Here is a 19972-nt window from a genome sequence, read left to right as displayed (position 1 = left end):
CTGGTCTTCCAGGGAACGATCAAAGCGTAGACTGTTTGAGACATTACTCCCATGGAGGAAAGTGTGCATGGTGGCTGTTGTATTCAATCCCGATTCAATTTCTGTGTTTCATCAACACTCTGATAGTCCACAATATTACAGAATGCCTCCAGATGTGCATCGGAAACTACTACTGGTCTTCCAGGGAACGATCGAAACGTAGACTGTTTGAGACATTACTCCCATGGAGGTATATGCGCTTGGTGACTGTTGTATTCAATCCCGATGCAATTTCTGTGTTTCATCAACACTCTGATAGTCCACAGATTACAGAATGCCACCAGACGTGCATCGGAAACTATTACTTGTCTTCCAGGGAGCGATCAAAGCGTAGACTGTTTGAGACATTACTTCCATGGAGGAAAGTGCTGATGGTGACTGTTGTATTAAATCCCGATTAATTCTGTGTTTCAACAACACTCTGATAGACCACAGATTACAGAATGCCACCAGTTGTGCATCGAAAACCACTACTGGTCTTCCAGGAAACGATCAAAGCGTAGACTGTTTGAGACATTACTCCCATGGCGGAAAGTGAGCATGGGGACTGTAGTATTCAATCCCGATGCAATTTCTGTGTTTCATCAACACTCTGATAGTCCACAGATTACAGAATGCCATCAGATGTGCATCGGAAACTACTACTGGTCATCCAGGGAACGATCAACGCGTCGACTGTTTGATACACTACTCCCATGGAGGGAAGTGCGCATGGTGACTGTTGTATTCAATGACGATGTAATTGCTGTGTTTCATCAACACTCTGATAGTCCACAGATTACAGAATGCCACCAGTTGTGCATCGGAAACTACTACTGGTCTTCCAGGGAACGATCAAAGCGTAGACCGTTTGAGACATTACTCCCATGGAGGAAAGTGCGCATGGTGACTGTTGTATTCTATCCCGATGCAATTTCTGAGTTTCATCAACACTTTGAAGGTCCACAGATTACAGAATGCCTGCAGATGTGCATCAGAAACTACTACTGGTCTTCAAGGGAACGATCAAAGAATAGACTGTTTGCGACATTACTGCCGTGGAGGAAAGTATGCATGGTGTCTGTTGTATTCATTCCCGAGGCATTTTCTGTGTTTCATCAACACTCAGTTAATCCACAGATTCCAGAATGCCTGTAGGTGTGCATCGGAAACTACTACTGGCATTCCAGGGAACGATCAAAGCGTAGACTGTTTGAGACATTACTCCCATGGAGGAAAGTGTGCATGGTGACTGTTGTATTCAATCCCGATGCAATTTCTGTGTTTCATCAACACTCCGAAATTCCACGGATTACAGAATGCCTCCAGATGTGCATCGGAAACTACTACTGGTCTTCCTGGGAACGGTCAAAGAATAGACTGTTTGAGACATTACTCCCATGGAGGAAGGAGCACATGGTGACTGTTGTATTAAATCTCGATGCAATTTCGGTGTTTCATCAACACTCTGATAGTCCACAGATTACAGAATGCCTCCAGATGTGCATCGGAAACTACTACTGGTCTACCAGGGAACGATCAAAGCGTAGAATGTTTGAGACCTTACTCCCATAGGGGAAAGTGCGCATGGTGACTGTTGTATTCAATCCCGATGCAATTTCTGTGTTTCATCAACACTCAGATCGTCCACAGATTACTGAATGCCTCCAGATGTGCATCGGAAACTACTACTGGTCTTCCAGGGAACGATCAAGGCGTACACTGTTTCAGAATTACTCCCATGGAGGAAAGTGGTCATGGTGACTGTTATATTCAATCCCGATGCAATATCTGTGTTTCAACAACACCCTGATAGTCCACAGATTACAGAATGCCTCCAGATGTGCATCGGAACCTACTACTGGTCTTCCAGGGAACGATGAAAGCGTAGACTCTTTGAGACATTACTCCTGCTGAGGAAAGTGCGAATGGTGACTGTTGTATTCAATCCCGATGCAATTTCTGTGTTTCATCAACACTCTGATAGTCCACAGATTACAGAATGCCTCAAGATGTGCATCGGAAACTACTACTGGTCTTCGAGGGAACGATGAAAGCATAGACAGTTTGAGACATTACTCCCGTAAAGGAAAGTGCGCATGGTGACTTTTGTATTCAATCCCGATGCAATATCTGTGTTTCATCAACACTCTGATAGTCCACAGATTACACAATGCCTCCAGATGTGCATCGGAAACTACTACTGGTATTCCAGGGAACGATCAAAGCGTAAACTGTTTGAGACATTACTCCCATGGAGGAAAGTACGCGTGGTGTCTGTTGTATTCAATCCCGATTCAATTTCTGTGTTTTATCAGCACTTTGATAGTCCACAGATTACAGAATGCCTCCAAATGTGAATCTAAACTACTACTGGTCTACCAGGGAACAATCAAAGCGTAGACTGTTTGAGACATGACTCCCATGGAGGAAAGTGCGCATGGTGACTGTTGTATTCAATCCCGATGCAATTTCTTTGTTTCATCAACACTCTGATATCCCACAGATTACAGAATGACTCCAGATGAGCATCGGAAACCACCACTGGTCTAACAGGGAACGATCAAAGCGTAGAATGTTTGAGACATTACTCCCATGGGGGAAAGTGTGCATGGTGACTGTTGTATTCAATCCCGATGCAATCTCTGTGTTTCATCAACACTCTGATAGTCCACAGATTACAGAATGCCTCCAGATGTGCATCGGAAACTACTACTGGTCTTCCAGGGAACGATCAAAGCGTAGACTGTTTGAGACATTACTCCCATGGAGGAAAGTCCGTATGGTCACTGTTGTATTCAATCCCGGAGCAATTTCTGTGTTTCAACAACATTCTGATAGTCCACAGATTACAGAATGCCTCCAGATGTGCATCGGAAACTACTACTGGTCTTCCAGGGAGCGATCAAACCGTAGACTGTTTGAGACATTACTCCCATGGAGGAAATTGTGCATGGTGACTGTTGTATTCAATCCCGATGCAATATCTGTGTTCATCAACAATCTGATAGTCCACAGATTATAGAATGCCTCCAGATGTGCATCGGAAACTACTACTGGTCTTCCAGGGAACGATCAAAGCGTAGACTGTTTGAGACATTACTCCTATGTAGGAAAGTGCGCATGGTGTCCGTTGTAATCAATCCCAATGCAATTTCTGTGTTTCATCAACACTCAGATACTCATCTGATTACAGAATGCCTCCAGATGTGCATCGGAAACTACTACTGGTCTTCAAGGGAACGATCAAACGTAGACTGTTTGAGACATTACTCCCATGGAGGAAGGTGCACATGGTGACTGTTGTATTGAATCCCGTTGCAATTTCTGTGTTTCTTCAACACTGTGATAGTCCACGGATTACAGAATGCCTCCAGATGTTCATCGGAAACTACTACTGGTCTTACAGGGAACGATCAAAGCGTAGACTGTTAGAGACATTACTCCCATGGAGGAAAGTGTGCATGGTGGCTGTTGTATTCAATCCCGATTCAATTTCTGTGTTTCATCAACACTCTGATAGTCCACAGATTACAGAATGCCTCCAGATGTGCATCGGAAACTACTACTGGTCTTCCAGGGAACGATCAAAACGTAGACTGTTTGAGACATTACTCCTATGTAGGAAAGTGCGCATGGTGTCCGTTGTAATCAATCCCAATGCAATTTCTGTGTTTCATCAACACTCAGATACTCATCTGATTACAGAATGCCACCAGTTGTGCATCGAAAACCACTACTGGTCTTCCAGGAAACGATCAAAGCGTAGACTGTTTGAGACATTACTCCCATGGCGGAAAGTGAGCATGGGGACTGTAGTATTCAATCCCGATGCAATTTCTGTGTTTCATCAACACTCTGATAGTCCACAGATTACAGAATGCCATCAGATGTGCATCGGAAACTACTACTGGTCATCCAGGGAACGATCATAGCGTAGACTGTTTGAGACACTACTCCCATGGAGGGAAGTGCGCATGGTGACTGTTGTATTCAATCACGATGTAATTGCTGTGTTTCATCAACACTCTGATAGTCCACAGATTACAGAATGCCACCAGATGTGCATCGGAAACTACTACTGGTCTTCCAGGGAACGATCAAAGCGTAGACTGTTTGAGACATTACTCCCATGGAGGAAAGTGCGCATGGTGACTGTTGTATTCTATCCCGATGCAATTTCTGAGTTTCATCAACACTTTGAAGGTCCACAGATTACAGAATGCCTGCAGATGTGCATCAGAAACTACTACTGTTCTTCCAGGGAACGATCAAAGCATAGACTGTTTGAGACATTACTGCCGTGGAGGAAAGTGTGCATGGTGTCTGTTGTATTCATTCCCGAGGCAATTTCTGTGTTTCATCAACACTCAGTTAATCCACAGATTCCAGAATGCCTGTAGGTGTGCATCGGAAACTACTACTGGTCTTCCTGGGAACGATAAAAGCGTAGACTCTTTGTGACATTACTCCCACGGAGAAACGTGCGCATGGTGACTGTTGTATTCAATCCCGATGAAATTACTGTGTTTCATCAACACTCAGATAGTCCACAGATTACAGAATGCCTCCATATGTGCATCGGAAACTACTACTGGTCTTCCTGTGAACGAGCAAAGCGTAAACTGTTAGAGACATTACTCCCATGGAGGAAAGTGCGCATGGTGACTGTTGTAATCAATCCCAATGCAATTTCTGTGTTTCATCAACACTCAGATACTCATCAGATTACAGAATGCCTCCAGATGTGCATCGGGAACTACTACTGGTCTTCAAGGGAACGATCAAACGTAGACTGTTTGAGACATTACTCCCATGGAGGAAGGTGCACATGGTGACTGTTGTATTGAATCCCGATGCAATTTCTGTGTTTCATCAACACTGTGATAGTCAACAGATTACAGAATGCCTCCAGATGTTCATCGGAAACTACTACTGGTCTTCCAGGGAACGATCAAAGCGTAGACTGTTGGAGACATTACTCCCATGGAGGAAAGTGTGCATGGTGGCTGTTGTATTCAATCCCAATTCAAATTCTGTGTTTCATCAACACTCTGATAGTCCACAGATTACAGAATGCCTCCAGATGTGCATCGGAAACTACTACTGGTCTTCCAGGGAACGATCAAAACGTAGACTGTTTGAGACATTACTCCCATGGAGGTATATGCGCTTGGTGACTGTTGTATTCAATCCCGATGCAATTTCTGTGTTTCATCAACACTCTGATAGTCCACAGATTACAGAATGCCACCAGATGGGCATCGGAAACTACTACTTGTCTTCCAGGGAACGATCAAAACGTAGACTGTTTGAGACATTACTCCCATGGAGGTATATGCGCTTGGTGACTGTTGTATTCAATCCCGATGCAATTTCTGTGTTTCATCAACACTCTGATAGTCCACAGATTACAGAATGCCACCAGATGTGCATCGGAAACTACTACTTGTCTTCCAGGGAGCGATCAAAGCGTAGACTGTTTGAGACATTACTTCCATGGAGGAAAGTGGGGATGGTGACTGTTGTATTAAATCCCGATTAATTCTGTGTTTCAACAACACTCTGATAGACCACAGATTACAGAATGCCACCAGTTGTGCATCGAAAACCACTACTGGTCTTCCAGGAAACGATCAAAGCGTAGACTGTTTGAGACATTACTCCCATGGAGGAAAGTGAGCATGGGGACTGTAGTATTCAATCCCGATGCAATTTCTGTGTTTCATCAACACTCTGATAGTCCACAGATTACAGGATGCCATCAGATGTGCATCGGAAACTACTACTGGTCATCCAGGGAACGATCAAAACGTACACTGTTTGAGACACTACTCCCATGGAGGGAAGTGCGCATGGTGACTGTTGTATTCAATCACGATGTAATTGCTGTGTTTCATCAACACTCTGATAGTCCACAGATTACAGAATGCCACCAGATGTGCATCGGAAACTACTACTGGTCTGCCAGGGAACGATCAAAGCGTAGACCGTTTGAGACATTACTCCCATGGAGGAAAGTGCGCATGGTGACTGTTGTATTCTATCCCGATGCAATTTCTGAGTTTCATCAACACTTTGAAGGTCCACATATTACAGAATGCATTGCGATGTGCATCAGAAACTATTACTGGTCTTCCAGGGAACGATCAAAGCATAGACTGTTTGAGACATTACTGCCGTGGAGGAAAGTGTGCATGGTGTCTGTTGTATTCATTCCCGAGGCAATTTCTGTGTTTCATCAACACTCAGTTTATCCACAGATTCCAGAATGCCTCCAGGTGTGCAACGGAAACTACTACTGGTCTTCCTGGGAACGATAAAAGCGTAGTCTCTTTGTGACATTACTCCTACGGAGAAACGTGCGCATGGTGACTGTTGTATTCAATCCCGATGCAATTTCTGTGTTTCATCAACACTCAGATAGTCCACAGATTACAGAATGCCTCCATATGTGCATCGGAAACTACTACTGGTCTTCCTGGGAACGATCAAACAATAGACTGTTTGAGATATTACTCCCATGGAGGAAAGTGCGCATGGTGACTGTTGTATTCAATCCCGATTAATTCTGTGTTTCATCAACACTCAGAAATTCCACAGATAACAGAATGCCTCCAGATGTGCATCGGAAGCCACTACTGGTCTCCCAGGGAACGATCAAAGCGTAGACTGTTTGAGACATAACTCCCGTGGAGGAAAATGCGCATGGTGACTGCTGTTATCAATCCCGATGCAATTTCTGTGTTTCATCAACACTCTGACAGTCCACAGATTACAGAATGCCACCAGATGTGCATCGGAAACTACTACTGGTCTTTCAGGGAACGATCAAAGCGTAGACTGTTTGAGACATTACTCCCATGGAGGAAAGTGCGCATGGTGACTGTTGTATTCAAACCCGATGCCATTTCTGTGTTTCATCAACACTCTGATAGTCCACAGATTACAGAATGCCACCAGATGTGCAACGGAAACTACTACTGGTCTTCCAGGGAACGATCAAAGCGTAGATTGTTTCAGACGTTACTCCCATGGAGGAAATTGCGGATGGTGACTGTTGTATTCAATCCCGATGCAATTTCTGTGTTACATCAACACTCTGATAGTACACAGATTACAGAATGCCACCAGATGTGCATCGGAAACTACTACTGGTATTCCAGGGAACGATCAAAGAGTAGACTGTTTGAGATATCACTCCCGTGGAGGAAAGTGCGCATTGTGACTGTTGTATTCAATCCCGATGCATTTTCTGTGTTACATCAACACTCTGATAGTCCACAGATTACAGAATGCCACCAGTTGTTCATCGGAAACCACTACTGGTCTTCCAGGGAACGATCAAAGCGTAGACTGTTTGAGTCATTACTCCCATTGAGGAAAATGCGCATGGTGACTGTTGTATTCAATCCCGATGCAATTTCTGTGTATCATCAACACTCTGATAGGCCACATATTACAGAATGCCACCAGATGTGCATCGGAAACTACTACTGGTCTTCCAGGGAACGATTAAAGCGTGGAATGTTTCAGACATTACTCCCATGGAGGAAAGTGCGCATGGTGACTGTTGTATTCAATCCCGATGCAATTTCTGTGTTTCATCAACACTCTGATAGTCCACAGATTACAGAATGCCACCAGAAGTGCATCGGAAACTACTACTGGTCTTCCAGGGAACGATCAAAGCGTAGACTGTTTGAGACATTACTCCCACGTAGAAAAGTGCGCATGGTGACTGTTGTATTCAATCCCGATGCAATTTCTGTGTTTCATCAACACTCTGATAGTCCACAGATTACAGAATGCCACCAGAAGTGCTTCAGAAACTACTACTGGTCTTCCAGGGAACGATCAAAGCATAGACTGTTTGAGACATTACTGCCGTGGAGGAAAGTGTGCATGGTGTCTGTTGTATTCATTCCCGAGGCAATTTCTGTGTTTCATCAACACTCAGTTAATCCACAGATTCCAGAATGCCTCCAGGTGTGCATCGGAAACTACTACTGGTCTTCCTGGGAACGATAAAAGCGTAGACTCTTTGTGACATTACTCCCACGGAGAAACGTGCGCATGGTGACTGTTGTATTCAATCCCGATGCAATTTCTGTGTTTCATCAACACTCAGATAGTCCACAGATAACAGAATGCCTCCAGATGTGCATCGGAAACTACTACTGGTCTTCCAGGGAACGATCAAAGCGTAGACTGTTTGAGACATTACTCCCGTGGAGGAAAGTTCGCATGGTGACTGTTGTATTCAATTACGATGCAATTTCTGTGTTTCATCAACACTCTGACAGTGCACAGATTACAGAATGCCTCCAGATGTGCATCGGAAACTACTACTGGTCTCCCAGGGAACGATCAAAGCGTAGACTGTTTGAGACATAACTCCCGTGGAGGAAAATGCGCATGGTGACTGCTGTTATCAATCCCGATGCAATTTCTGTGTTTCATCAACACTCTGACAGTCCACAGATTACAGAATGCCACCAGATGTGCATCGGAAACTACTACTGGTCTTTCAGGGAACGATCAAAGCGTAGACTGTTTGAGACATTACTCCCACGGAGGAAAGTGCGCATGGTGACTGTTGTATTCAAACCCGATGCAATTTCTGTGTTTCATCAACACTCTGATAGTCCACAGAATACAGATTGTCTCCAGATGTGCATCGGAAACTACTACTGGTCTTCCTCGGGACGATCAAAGCGTAGACTGTACCAGACATTACTCCCATTGAGGAAACTGTGGATTGTGACAGTTGTATTCACTCCCGATGCAATTTCTGTGTTGCATAAACACTTTGAAGGTCCACAGATTACAGAATGCTTCCCGATGTGCATCGGAAACTACTACTGGTCTTCCAGGGAACGATCAAAGCGTAGAATGTTTTAGACACTATTCCCATGGAAAAAAGTGCGGATTGTGACTGTTATATTCAATCCCGATGCAATTTCTGTGTTTCATCAACACTCTGATAGTACACAGATTACAGAATGCCACCAGATGTGCATCGGAAACTACTACTGGTAGTCCAGGGAACGATCAAAGAGTAGACTGTTTGAGATATCACTCCCGTGGAAGAAAGTGCGCATTGTGACTGTTGTATTCAATCCCGATGCATTTTCTGTGTTACATCAACACTCTGATAGTCCACAGATTACAGAATGCCACCAGTTGTTCATCGGAAACCACTACTGGTCTTCCAGGGAACGATCAAAGCGTAGACTGTTTGAGACATTACTCCCATTGAGGAAAATGCGCATGGTGACTGTTGTATTCAATCCCGATGCAATTTCTGTGTATCATCAACACTCTGATAGGCCACATATTACAGAATGCCACCAGATGTGCATCGGAAACTACTACTGGTCTTCCAGGGAACGATTAAAGCGTGGAATGTTTCAGACATTACTCCCATGGAGGAAAGTGCGCATGGTGACTGTTGTATTCAATCCCGATGCAATTTCTGTGTTTCATCAACACTCTGATAGTCCACAGATTACAGAATGCCATCAGAAGTGCATCGGAAACTACTACTGGTCTTCCAGGGAACGATCAAAGCGTAGACTGTTTGAGACATTACTCCCACGGAGAAAAGTGCGCATGGTGACTGTTGTATTCAATCCCGATGCAATTTCTGAGTTTCATCAACACTCTCATAGTACACAGATTACAGATAGCCTCCAGATGTGCATCGAAAACTACTACTGGTCTTCCTGTGAACGATCAAAGCGTAAACTGTTAGTGACATTACTCCCATGGAGGAAAGTGCGCATAGTGATTGTTGTATTCAATCCCGATGCAATTTCTGTGTCTCAACAACACTCTGATGGTCCACAGATTACAGAATGCCATCAGATGTGCATCGGAAACTACTACTGGTCTTCCGCAGAACGATAAAAGCGTAGACTGACTGAGACATTACTCCCATGGAGGAAAGTGCGCAAGGTGAATGTTGTATTGAATCCCGATGCAATTTTTGTAATTCATCAACACCCTGATAGTCCACAGATTACAGAATGCCTCCAGATGTGCATCAGAAACTACTACTGGTCTATCTGCGAACGATGAAAGCGTAGACTGTATCAGACATTACTCCCATTGAGGAAACTGTGGATTATGACAGTTGTATTCACTCCCGATGCAATTTCTGTGTTTCATCAACACTTTGTAGGTCCACATATTACAGAATGATTCCAGATGTACATTGGAAACTACTACTGGTCTTCCAGGGAACGATCAAAGCGTAGACTGTTTTAGACATTATTCCCATGGAGAAAAGTGCGGATTGTGACTTTTGTATTCAATCCCGATGCAATTTCTGTGTTTCATCAACACTCTGATAGTCCACAGATTACAGGGTGCCACCAGATGTGCATTGGAAACTACTACTGGTATTCCAGGGAACGATCAAAGGGTAGACTGTTTGAGATATCACTCCCGTAGAGGAAAGTGCGCATTGTGACTGTTGTATTCAATCCCGATGCAATTTCTGTGTTTCATCAATACTCTGATAGTCCACAGATTACAAAATGCCACCAGATGTGCATCAGAAACTACTACTGGTCTTCCAGGGAACGATCAATGCGTAGACTGTTAGTGACATTACTCCCATGGAGGAAAGTGCGCATTGTGACTGTTGTATTCAATCCCGTTGCAATTTCTGTGTTTCATCAACACTCTGATAGACCACAGAATACAGACTGTCTCCAGATGTGCATCGGAAACTACTACTGGTGTTCCTGGGAACGATCAAAACGTAGACTGTACCAGACATTACTCCAAATGAGGAAACTGTGCATTGTGACAGTTGTATTCACTCCCGATGCAATTTCTGTGTTTCACCAACACTTTGAAGGTCCACAGATTACAGAATGCTTCCCGATGTGCATCGGAAACTACTGCTGGTCTTCCAGGGAAAGATCAAAACGTAGACTGTTTGAGACATTATTCCCATGGAGAAAAGTGCGGATTGTGACTGTTGTATTCAATCCCGATGCAGTTTCTGTGTTTCATCAACACTCTGATAGTCCACAGATTAAAGAATGCCTCCAGATGTGCATCGTAAACTACTACTGGTCATCCAGGGAAAGATCAAAGTGTAGACTGTTTGTGACATTACTCCCACGTAGAGAAGTGCGCATGGTGATTGCTGTATTCAATCCCGATGCAATTTCTGTGTTTCATCAACACTCTGATAGTCCACAGATTACAGATAGACTCCAGATGTGCATCGGAAACTACTACTGGTCTTAATGTGAACGATCAAAGCGTAAACTCTTAGAGACATTACTCCCATGGAGGAAAGTGCGCATGGTGACTGTTGTACTCAATCCCGATGCAATTTCTGTGTTTCATCAACACTCAGATAGTCCACAGATTACAGAATGCCTCCAGATGTGCATCGGAAATTACTACTGGTCTTCCAGGGAACGATCAAAGCGTAAACTGTTTGAGACATTACTCCCGTGGTGGAAAGTTCGCATGGTGACTGTTGTATTCAATTACGATGCTATTTCTGTGTTTCATCATCACTCAGATAGTCCACAGATTACAGAATGCCACCAGATGTGCATCGGATACTACTACTGGTCTCCCAGGGAGCGATCAAAGCGTAGACTGTTTGAGACATTAATCCCATTTAGGAAAGTGCGCATGGTGACTGTTGTATTCAAACCCGATGAAATTTCTGTGTTTCATCAACAATATGGTAGTCCACAGATTACAGAATGCCACCAGACGTGCATCGGAAACTACTACTGGTCTTCCAGGGAACGATCGAAGCGTAGATTGTTTCAGACGTTACTCCCATGGAGGAAATTGCGGATGGTGACTGTTGTATTCAATCCCGATGCAATTTCTGTGTTTCATCAACACTCTGATAGTCCACAGAATACAGATTGTCTCCAGATGTGCATCGGAAACTACTACTGGTCTATCTGGGAACGATCAAAGCGTAGACTGTACGAGACATTACTCGCATTGAGGAAACTGTGGATTATGACAGTTGTATTCACTCCCGATGCAATTTCTGTGTTTCATCAACACTTTGAAGGTCCACAGATTACAGAATGCCTCCAGATGTGCATCGGAAACTACTACTGGTCTTCCTGTGAACAATCAAAGCGTAAACTGTTAGAGACATTACTCCCATTGAGGAAAATGCGCATGGTGACTGTTGTATTCAATCCCGATGCAATTTCTGTGTATCATCAACACTCTGATAGGCCACATATTACAGAATGCCACCAGATGTGCATCGGAAACTACTACTGGTCTTCCAGGGAACGATTAAAGCGTGGAATGTTTCAGACATTACCCCCGTGGAGGAAAGTGCGCATGGTGACTGTTGTATTCAATCCCGATGCAATTTCTGTGTTTCATCAACACTCTGATAGTCCACAGATTACAGAATGCCACCAGAAGTGCATCGGAAACTACTACTGGTCTTCCAGGGAACGATCAAAGCGTAGACCGTTTGAGACATTACTCCCACGGAGAAAAGTGCGCATGGTGACTGTTGTATTCAATCCCGATGCAATTTCTGAGTTTCATCAACACTCCGATAGTCCACAGATTACAGATAGCCTCCAGATGTGCATCGGAAACTACTACTGGTCCTCCTGTGAACGATCAAAGCGTAAACTGTTAGAGACATTACTCCCATTGAGGGAAATGCGCATGGTGACTGTTGTATTCAATCCCGATGCAATTTCTGTGTTTCATCAACACTCTGTTAGTCCACAGATTACAGAATGCCACCAGATGTGCATCGGAAACTACAACTGGTCTTCCAGGGAACGATCAAAGCGTAGACTGTTTGAGAATTACGCCTATGGAGGAAAGTGCGGATGGTTACTGTTGCATTCAATCCCGATGCAATTTTTGTAATTCATCAACACCCTGATAGTCCACAGATTACAGAATGCCTCCAGATGTGCATCGGAAACTACTACTGGTCTATCTGCGAACGATCAAAGCCAAGACTGTACCAGACATTACTCCCATTGAGGAAACTGTGGATTATGACAGTTGTATTAACTCCCAATGCAATTTCTGTGTTTCATCAACACTTTGAAGATCCACAGATTACAGAATGATTCCAGATGTGCATCGGAAACTACTACTAGTCTTCCAGGGAACGATCAAAGCGTAGACCGTTTTAGACATTATTCCCATGGAGAAAAGTGCGGATTGTGACTGTTGTATTCAATCCCGATGCAATTTCTGTGTTTCATCAACACTCTGATAGTCCACAGATTACAGATAGACTCCAGATGTGCATCGGAAACTACTACTGGTCTTAATGTGAACGATCAAAGCGTAAACTCTTAGAGACATTACTCCCATGGAGGAAAGTGCGCATGGTGACTGTTGTACTCAATCCCGATGCAATTTCTGTGTTTCATCAACACTCAGATAGTCCACAGATTACAGAATGCCTCCAGATGTGCATCGGAAATTACTACTGGTCTTCCAGGGAACGATCAAAGCGTAGACTGTTTGAGACATTACTCCCGTGGTGGAAAGTTCGCATGGTGACTGTTGTATTCAATTACGATGCTATTTCTGTGTTTCATCATCACTCAGATTGTCCACAGATTACAGAATGCCACCAGATGTGCATCGGATACTACTACTGGTCTCCCAGGGAGCGATCAAAGCGTAGACTGTTTGAGACATTACTCATATTTAGGAAAGTGCGCATGGTGACTGTTGTATTCAAACCCGATGCCATTTCTGTGTTTCATCAACAATATGGTAGTCCACAGATTACAGAATGCCACCAGACGTGCATCGGAAACTACTACTGGTCTTCCAGGGAACGATCAAAGCGTAGATTGTTTCAGACGTTACTCCCATGGAGGAAATTGCGGATGGTGACTGTTGTATTCAATCCCGATGCAATTTCTGTGTTTCATCAACACTCTGATAGTCCACAGAATACAGATTGTCTCCAGATGTGCATCGGAAACTACTACTGGTCCATCTGGGAACGATCAAAGCCAAGACTGTACCAGACATTACTCCCATTGAGGAAACTGTGCATTGTGACAGTTGTATTCACTCCCGATGCAATTTATGTGTTTCACCAACACTTTGAAGGTCCACAGATTACAGAATGCCTGCAGATGTGCATCGGAAACTACTACTGGTCTTCCAGGGAAAGATCAAAACGTAGACTGTTTGAGACATTATTCCCATGGAGAAAAGTGCGGATTGTGACTGTTGTATTCAATCCCGATGCAGTTTCTGTGTTTCATCAACACTCTGATAGTGCACAGATTAAAGAATGCCTCCAGATGTGCATCGTAAACTACTACTGGTCATCCAGGGAAAGATCAAAGCGTAGACTGTTTGTGATATTACTCCCACGTAGAGAAGTGCGCATGGTGACTGTTGTATTCAATCCCGATGCAATTTCTGTGTTTCATCAACACTCTGATAGTCCACAGATTACAGATAGACTGCAGATGTGCATCGGAAACTACTACTGGTCTTCCAGGGAACGATCAATGCGTAGACTGTTCGTGACATTACTCCCATGGAGGAAAGTGCGCATGGTGACTGTTTTATTCAATTCCGATGCAATTTTTGTGTTTCATCAACACTCTGATAGTCCACAGATTACAGAATGCATCCAGATGTGCATCGGAAATTACTACTGGTCTTCCAGGGAACGATCAAATCGTAGACTGTTTGAGACATTACTCCCGTGGAGGAAAGTGCGCATGGTGACTGTTGTTATCAATCCCGCGGCAATTTCTGTGTTTCATCAACACCCTGATAGTCCATAGATTACAGAATGCCACCAGATGGGCATCGGAAACTACTACTGGTCTTCCAGGGAACGATCAAAGCGTAGACTGTTTGAGACATTACTCCCATGAAGGAAAGTGTACATGGTGACTGTTGTACTCAAACCCGATGCAAATTCTGTGCTTCATCAACATTCTGATAGTCCACAGATTACAGATAGCATCCAGATGTGCATCGCAAACTACTACTGGTCTTCCTGTGAACGATCAAAGCGTAAACAGTTAGAGACATTACTCCCATGGAGGAAAGTGCGCATGGTGACTGTTGTATTCAATCCCGATGCAATTTCTGTGTTTCATCAACACTCTGACAGTCCACAGATTACAGAATGCCACCAGATGTCCATCGAAAACTACTACTGGTCTTCCAGGGAACGATCAAAACGTAGACTGTTTGAGACATTACTCCCATGGAGAAAAGTGCGCATGTTGTCTGTTGTATTCAAACCCGACGCCATTTCTGTGTTTCATCAACACTCTTATAGTCCACAGATTGCAGAATGCCACCAAATGTGCATCGGAGACTACTACTGGGCTTCCAGGGAACGATCAAAGCGGAGATTGTTTCAGACGTTACTCCCATGGAGGAAATTGCGGATGGTGACTGTTGTATTCAATCCCGATGCAATTTCTGTGTTTCATCAACACTCTGATAGTCCACAGAATACAGATTGTCTGCAGATGTGCATCGGAAACTACTACTGGTCTTCCTGGGAACGATCAAAGCGTAGACTGTACCAGACATTACTCCCATTGAGGAAACTGTGGATTATGACATTTGTATTCACTCCCGATGCAATATCTGTGTTTCATCAACACTTTGAAGGTCCACAGATAACAGAATGCCTCGGGATGTGCATCGGAAACTACTACTGGTCTTCCAGGGAACGATCAAAGCGTAGACTGTTTTAGACATTATTCCCATGGAGAAAAGTGCGGATTGTGACTGTTGAATTCAATCCCGATGCAATTTCTGTGTTTCATCAACACTCTGATAGTCCACAGATTACAGAATGCCACCAGATGTGCATCGGAAACTACTACTTGTCTTCCAGGGAACGATCAAAGAGTAGACTGATTGAGACATTACTCCCATGGAGGAAAGTGCACATGGTGACTGTTGTATTCAATCCCGATGCAATTTCTGTGTTTCATGAACACCCTGATAGTCCACAGATTACAAAATGCCACCAGATGTGCATGGGAAACTACTACTGGTCTTCCAGGGAACGATCAATGCGTTGACTGTTCGTGACATTACTCCCACGAAGGAAAGTGCGCAAGGTGACTGTTGTATTGAATCACGTTGCTATTTCTGTGTTTCATTAACGCTCTGTTACTTCACAGATTACAGAATGCCACCAGATGTGCATCGGAAACTACTACTGGTCCTCCAGGGAACGATCAAAGCGTAGACTGTTTGAGAATTACGCCCATGGAGGGAAGTGCGCATGGTGACTGTTGTATACAATCCCGATGGAATTTCTGTGTTCTATCAATACTCTGATAGTCCACATATTACAGAATACCTCCAGATGTGCATCGGAAACTACTACTGGTATTCCAGGGAACGATCAACGCGTCGACTGTTTGAGACATTACTCCCATGGAGGAAAGTGCGCATGGTGACTGTTGTATTGAATCCACATGCAATTTTTGCGATACATCGACACTCTGACAGTCCACAGATTACAGATTGCCTCAAGATGTGCATCGGAAATTACTACTGGTCTTCCAGGGAACGATCAGATCGTAGACTGTTTGAGACATTACTCCCATGGAGGAAAGTGCGCATGGTGACTGTTGTTATCAATCCCGATGCAATTTCTGTGTTTCATCAACACTCTGATAGTCCACAGAATACAGATTGTCTCCAGATGTGCATCGGAAACTACTATTGGACTTCCCGGGAACGATCGAAGCGTAGACTGTACCAGACATTACTCCCATTGAGGAAACTGTGGATTATGACAGTTGTATTCACTCCCGATGCAATTTCTGTGTTTCATCAACACTTTGAAGGTCCACAGATTACAGAATGCCTCCAGATGTGCATCGGAAACTACTACTGGTCTTCCAGGGAACGATGAAAGCGTAGACTGTTTTAGACATTATTCCCATGGAGAAAAGTGCGGATTGTGACTGTTGTATTCAATCCCGATGCAATTTCTGTGTTTCATCAACACTCTGATAGTCCACAGATTACAGAATGCCACCAGATGTGCATCGGAAACTACTACTGGTATTCCAGGGAACGATCAAAGAGTAGACTGTTTGAGAAATCACTCCCGTCGAGGAAAGTGCGCATTATGACTGTTGTATTCAATATCGATGCATTTTCTGTGTTACATCAACACTCTCATAGTCCACAGATTACAGAATGCCACCAGTTGTTCATCGGAAACCACTACTGGTCTTCCAGGGAACGATCAAAGCGTAGACTGTTTGAGACATTACTCCCATGGAGGAAAGTGCACATGGTGACTGTTGTATTCAATCCCGATGCAATTTCTGTGTTTCATGAACACCCTGATAGTCCACAGATTACAAAATGCCACCAGATGTGCATGGGAAACTACTACTGGTCTTCCAGGGAACGATCAATGCGTTGACTGTTCGTGACATTACTCCCACGGAGGAAAGTGCGCAAGGTGACTGTTGTATTGAATCACGATGCTATTTCTGTGTTTCATCAACGCTCTGTTAGTCCACAGATTACAGAATGCCACCAGATGTGCATCGGAAACTACTACTGGTCCTATAGGGAACGATCAAAGCGTAGACTGTTTGTGAATTACGCCCATGGAGGAAAGTGCGCATGGTGACTGTTGTATACAATCCCGATGGAATTTCTGTGTTTTATCAATACTCTGATAGTCCACATATTACAGAATACCTCCAGATGTGCATCGGAAACTACTACTGGTATTCCAGGGAACGATCAACGCGTAGACTGTTTGAGACATTACTCCCATGGAGGAAAGTGCGCATGGTGACTGTTGTATTGAATCCCGATGCAATTTTTGTGTTACATCGACACTCTGATAGTCCACAGATTACAGAATGCCCCAAGATGTGCATCGGAAATTACTACTGGTCTTCCAGGGAACGATCAGATCGTAGACTGTTTGAGACATTACTCCCGTGGAGGAAAGTTCGCATGGTGACTGTTGTTATCAATCCCGATGCAATTTCTGTGTTTCATCAACACTCTGATAGTCCATAGATTACAGAATGCCACCGGATGGGCATCGGAAAGTACTACTGGTCTTCCAGGGAACGATCAAAGCGTACACTATTTGAGACATTATTCCCATGGAGGAAAGTGCGCATGGTGACTGTTGTATTCAAACCCGATGCAAATTCTGTGTTTCATCAACATTCTGATAGTCAACAGATTACAGATAGCCTCCAGATGTGCATCGGAAACTACTACTGGTCTTCCTGTGAACGATCAAAGCGTAAACTGTTAGAGACATTACTCCCGTGGAGGAAAGTGCGCATGGTGAATGTTTTTATCAATCCCGATGCAATTTCTGTGTTTCATCAACACTATGACAGTCCACAGATTACAGAATGCCTAAAGATGTGCATCGGAAACTACTACTGGTCTTCCAGGGAACGATCAAAGCGTAGACTGTTTGAGACATTACTCCCATGGAGGAAAGTGCGCATGGTGACTGTTGTACTCAATCCCGATGCAATTTCTGTGTTTCATCAACACTCAGATAGTCCACAGATTACAGAATGCCTCCAGATGTGCATCGGAAATTACTACTGGTCTTCCAGGGAACGATCAAAGCGTAGACTGTTTGAGACATTACTCCCGTGGTGGAAAGTTCGCATGGTGACTGTTGTATTCAATTACGATGCTATTTCTGTGTTTCATCATCACTCAGATTGTCCACAGATTACAGAATGCCACCAGATGTGCATCGGATACTACTACTGGTCTCCCAGGGAGCGATCAAAGCGTAGACTGTTTGAGACATTACTCATATTTAGGAAAGTGCGCATGGTGACTGTTGTATTCAAACCCGATGCCATTTCTGTGTTTCATCAACAATATGGTAGTCCACAGATTACAGAATGCCACCAGACGTGCATCGGAAACTACTACTGGTCTTCCAGGGAACGATCAAAGCGTAGATTGTTTCAGACGTTACTCCCATGGAGGAAATTGCGGATGGTGACTGTTGTATTCAATCCCGATGCAATTTCTGTGTTTCATCAACACTCTGATAGTCCACAGAATACAGATTGTCTCCAGATGTGCATCGGAAACTACTACTGGTCCATCTGGGAACGATCAAAGCCAAGACTGTACCAGACATTACTCCCATTGAGGAAACTGTGCATTGTGACAGTTGTATTCACTCCCGATGCAATTTATGTGTTTCACCAACACTTTGAAGGTCCACAGATTACAGAATGCCTGCAGATGTGCATCGGAAACTACTACTGGTCTTCCAGGGAAAGATCAAAACGTAGACTGTTTGAGACATTATTCCCATGGAGAAAAGTGCGGATTGTGACTGTTGTATTCAATCCCGATGCAGTTTCTGTGTTTCATCAACACTCTGATAGTGCACAGATTAAAGAATGCCTCCAGATGTGCATCGTAAACTACTACTGGTCATCCAGGGAAAGATCAAAGCGTAGACTGTTTGTGATATTACTCCCACGTAGAGAAGTGCGCATGGTGACTGTTGTATTCAATCCCGATGCAATTTCTGTGTTTCATCAACACTCTGATAGTCCACAGATTACAGATAGACTCCAGATGTGCATCGGAAACTACTACTGGTCTTCCAGGGAACGATCAATGCGTAGACTGTTCGTGACATTACTCCCATGGAGGAAAGTGCGCATGGTGACTGTTTTATTCAATTCCGATGCAATTTTTGTGTTTCATCAACACTCTGATAGTCCACAGATTACAGAATGCATCCAGATGTGCATCGGAAATTACTACTGGTCTTCCAGGGAACGATCAAATCGTAGACTGTTTGAGACATTACTCCCGTGGAGGAAAGTGCGCATGGTGACTGTTGTTATCAATCCCGCGGCAATTTCTGTGTTTCATCAACACCCTGATAGTCCATAGATTACAGAATGCCACC

Source organism: Schistocerca gregaria, chromosome 7 (assembly GCF_023897955.1).
Source record: "Schistocerca gregaria isolate iqSchGreg1 chromosome 7, iqSchGreg1.2, whole genome shotgun sequence".
Lineage (NCBI taxonomy): Eukaryota > Metazoa > Arthropoda > Insecta > Orthoptera > Acrididae > Schistocerca > Schistocerca gregaria.
The sequence above is the reverse complement of the archived record's forward strand: the minus strand, read 5'-3'. Positions refer to the sequence as shown.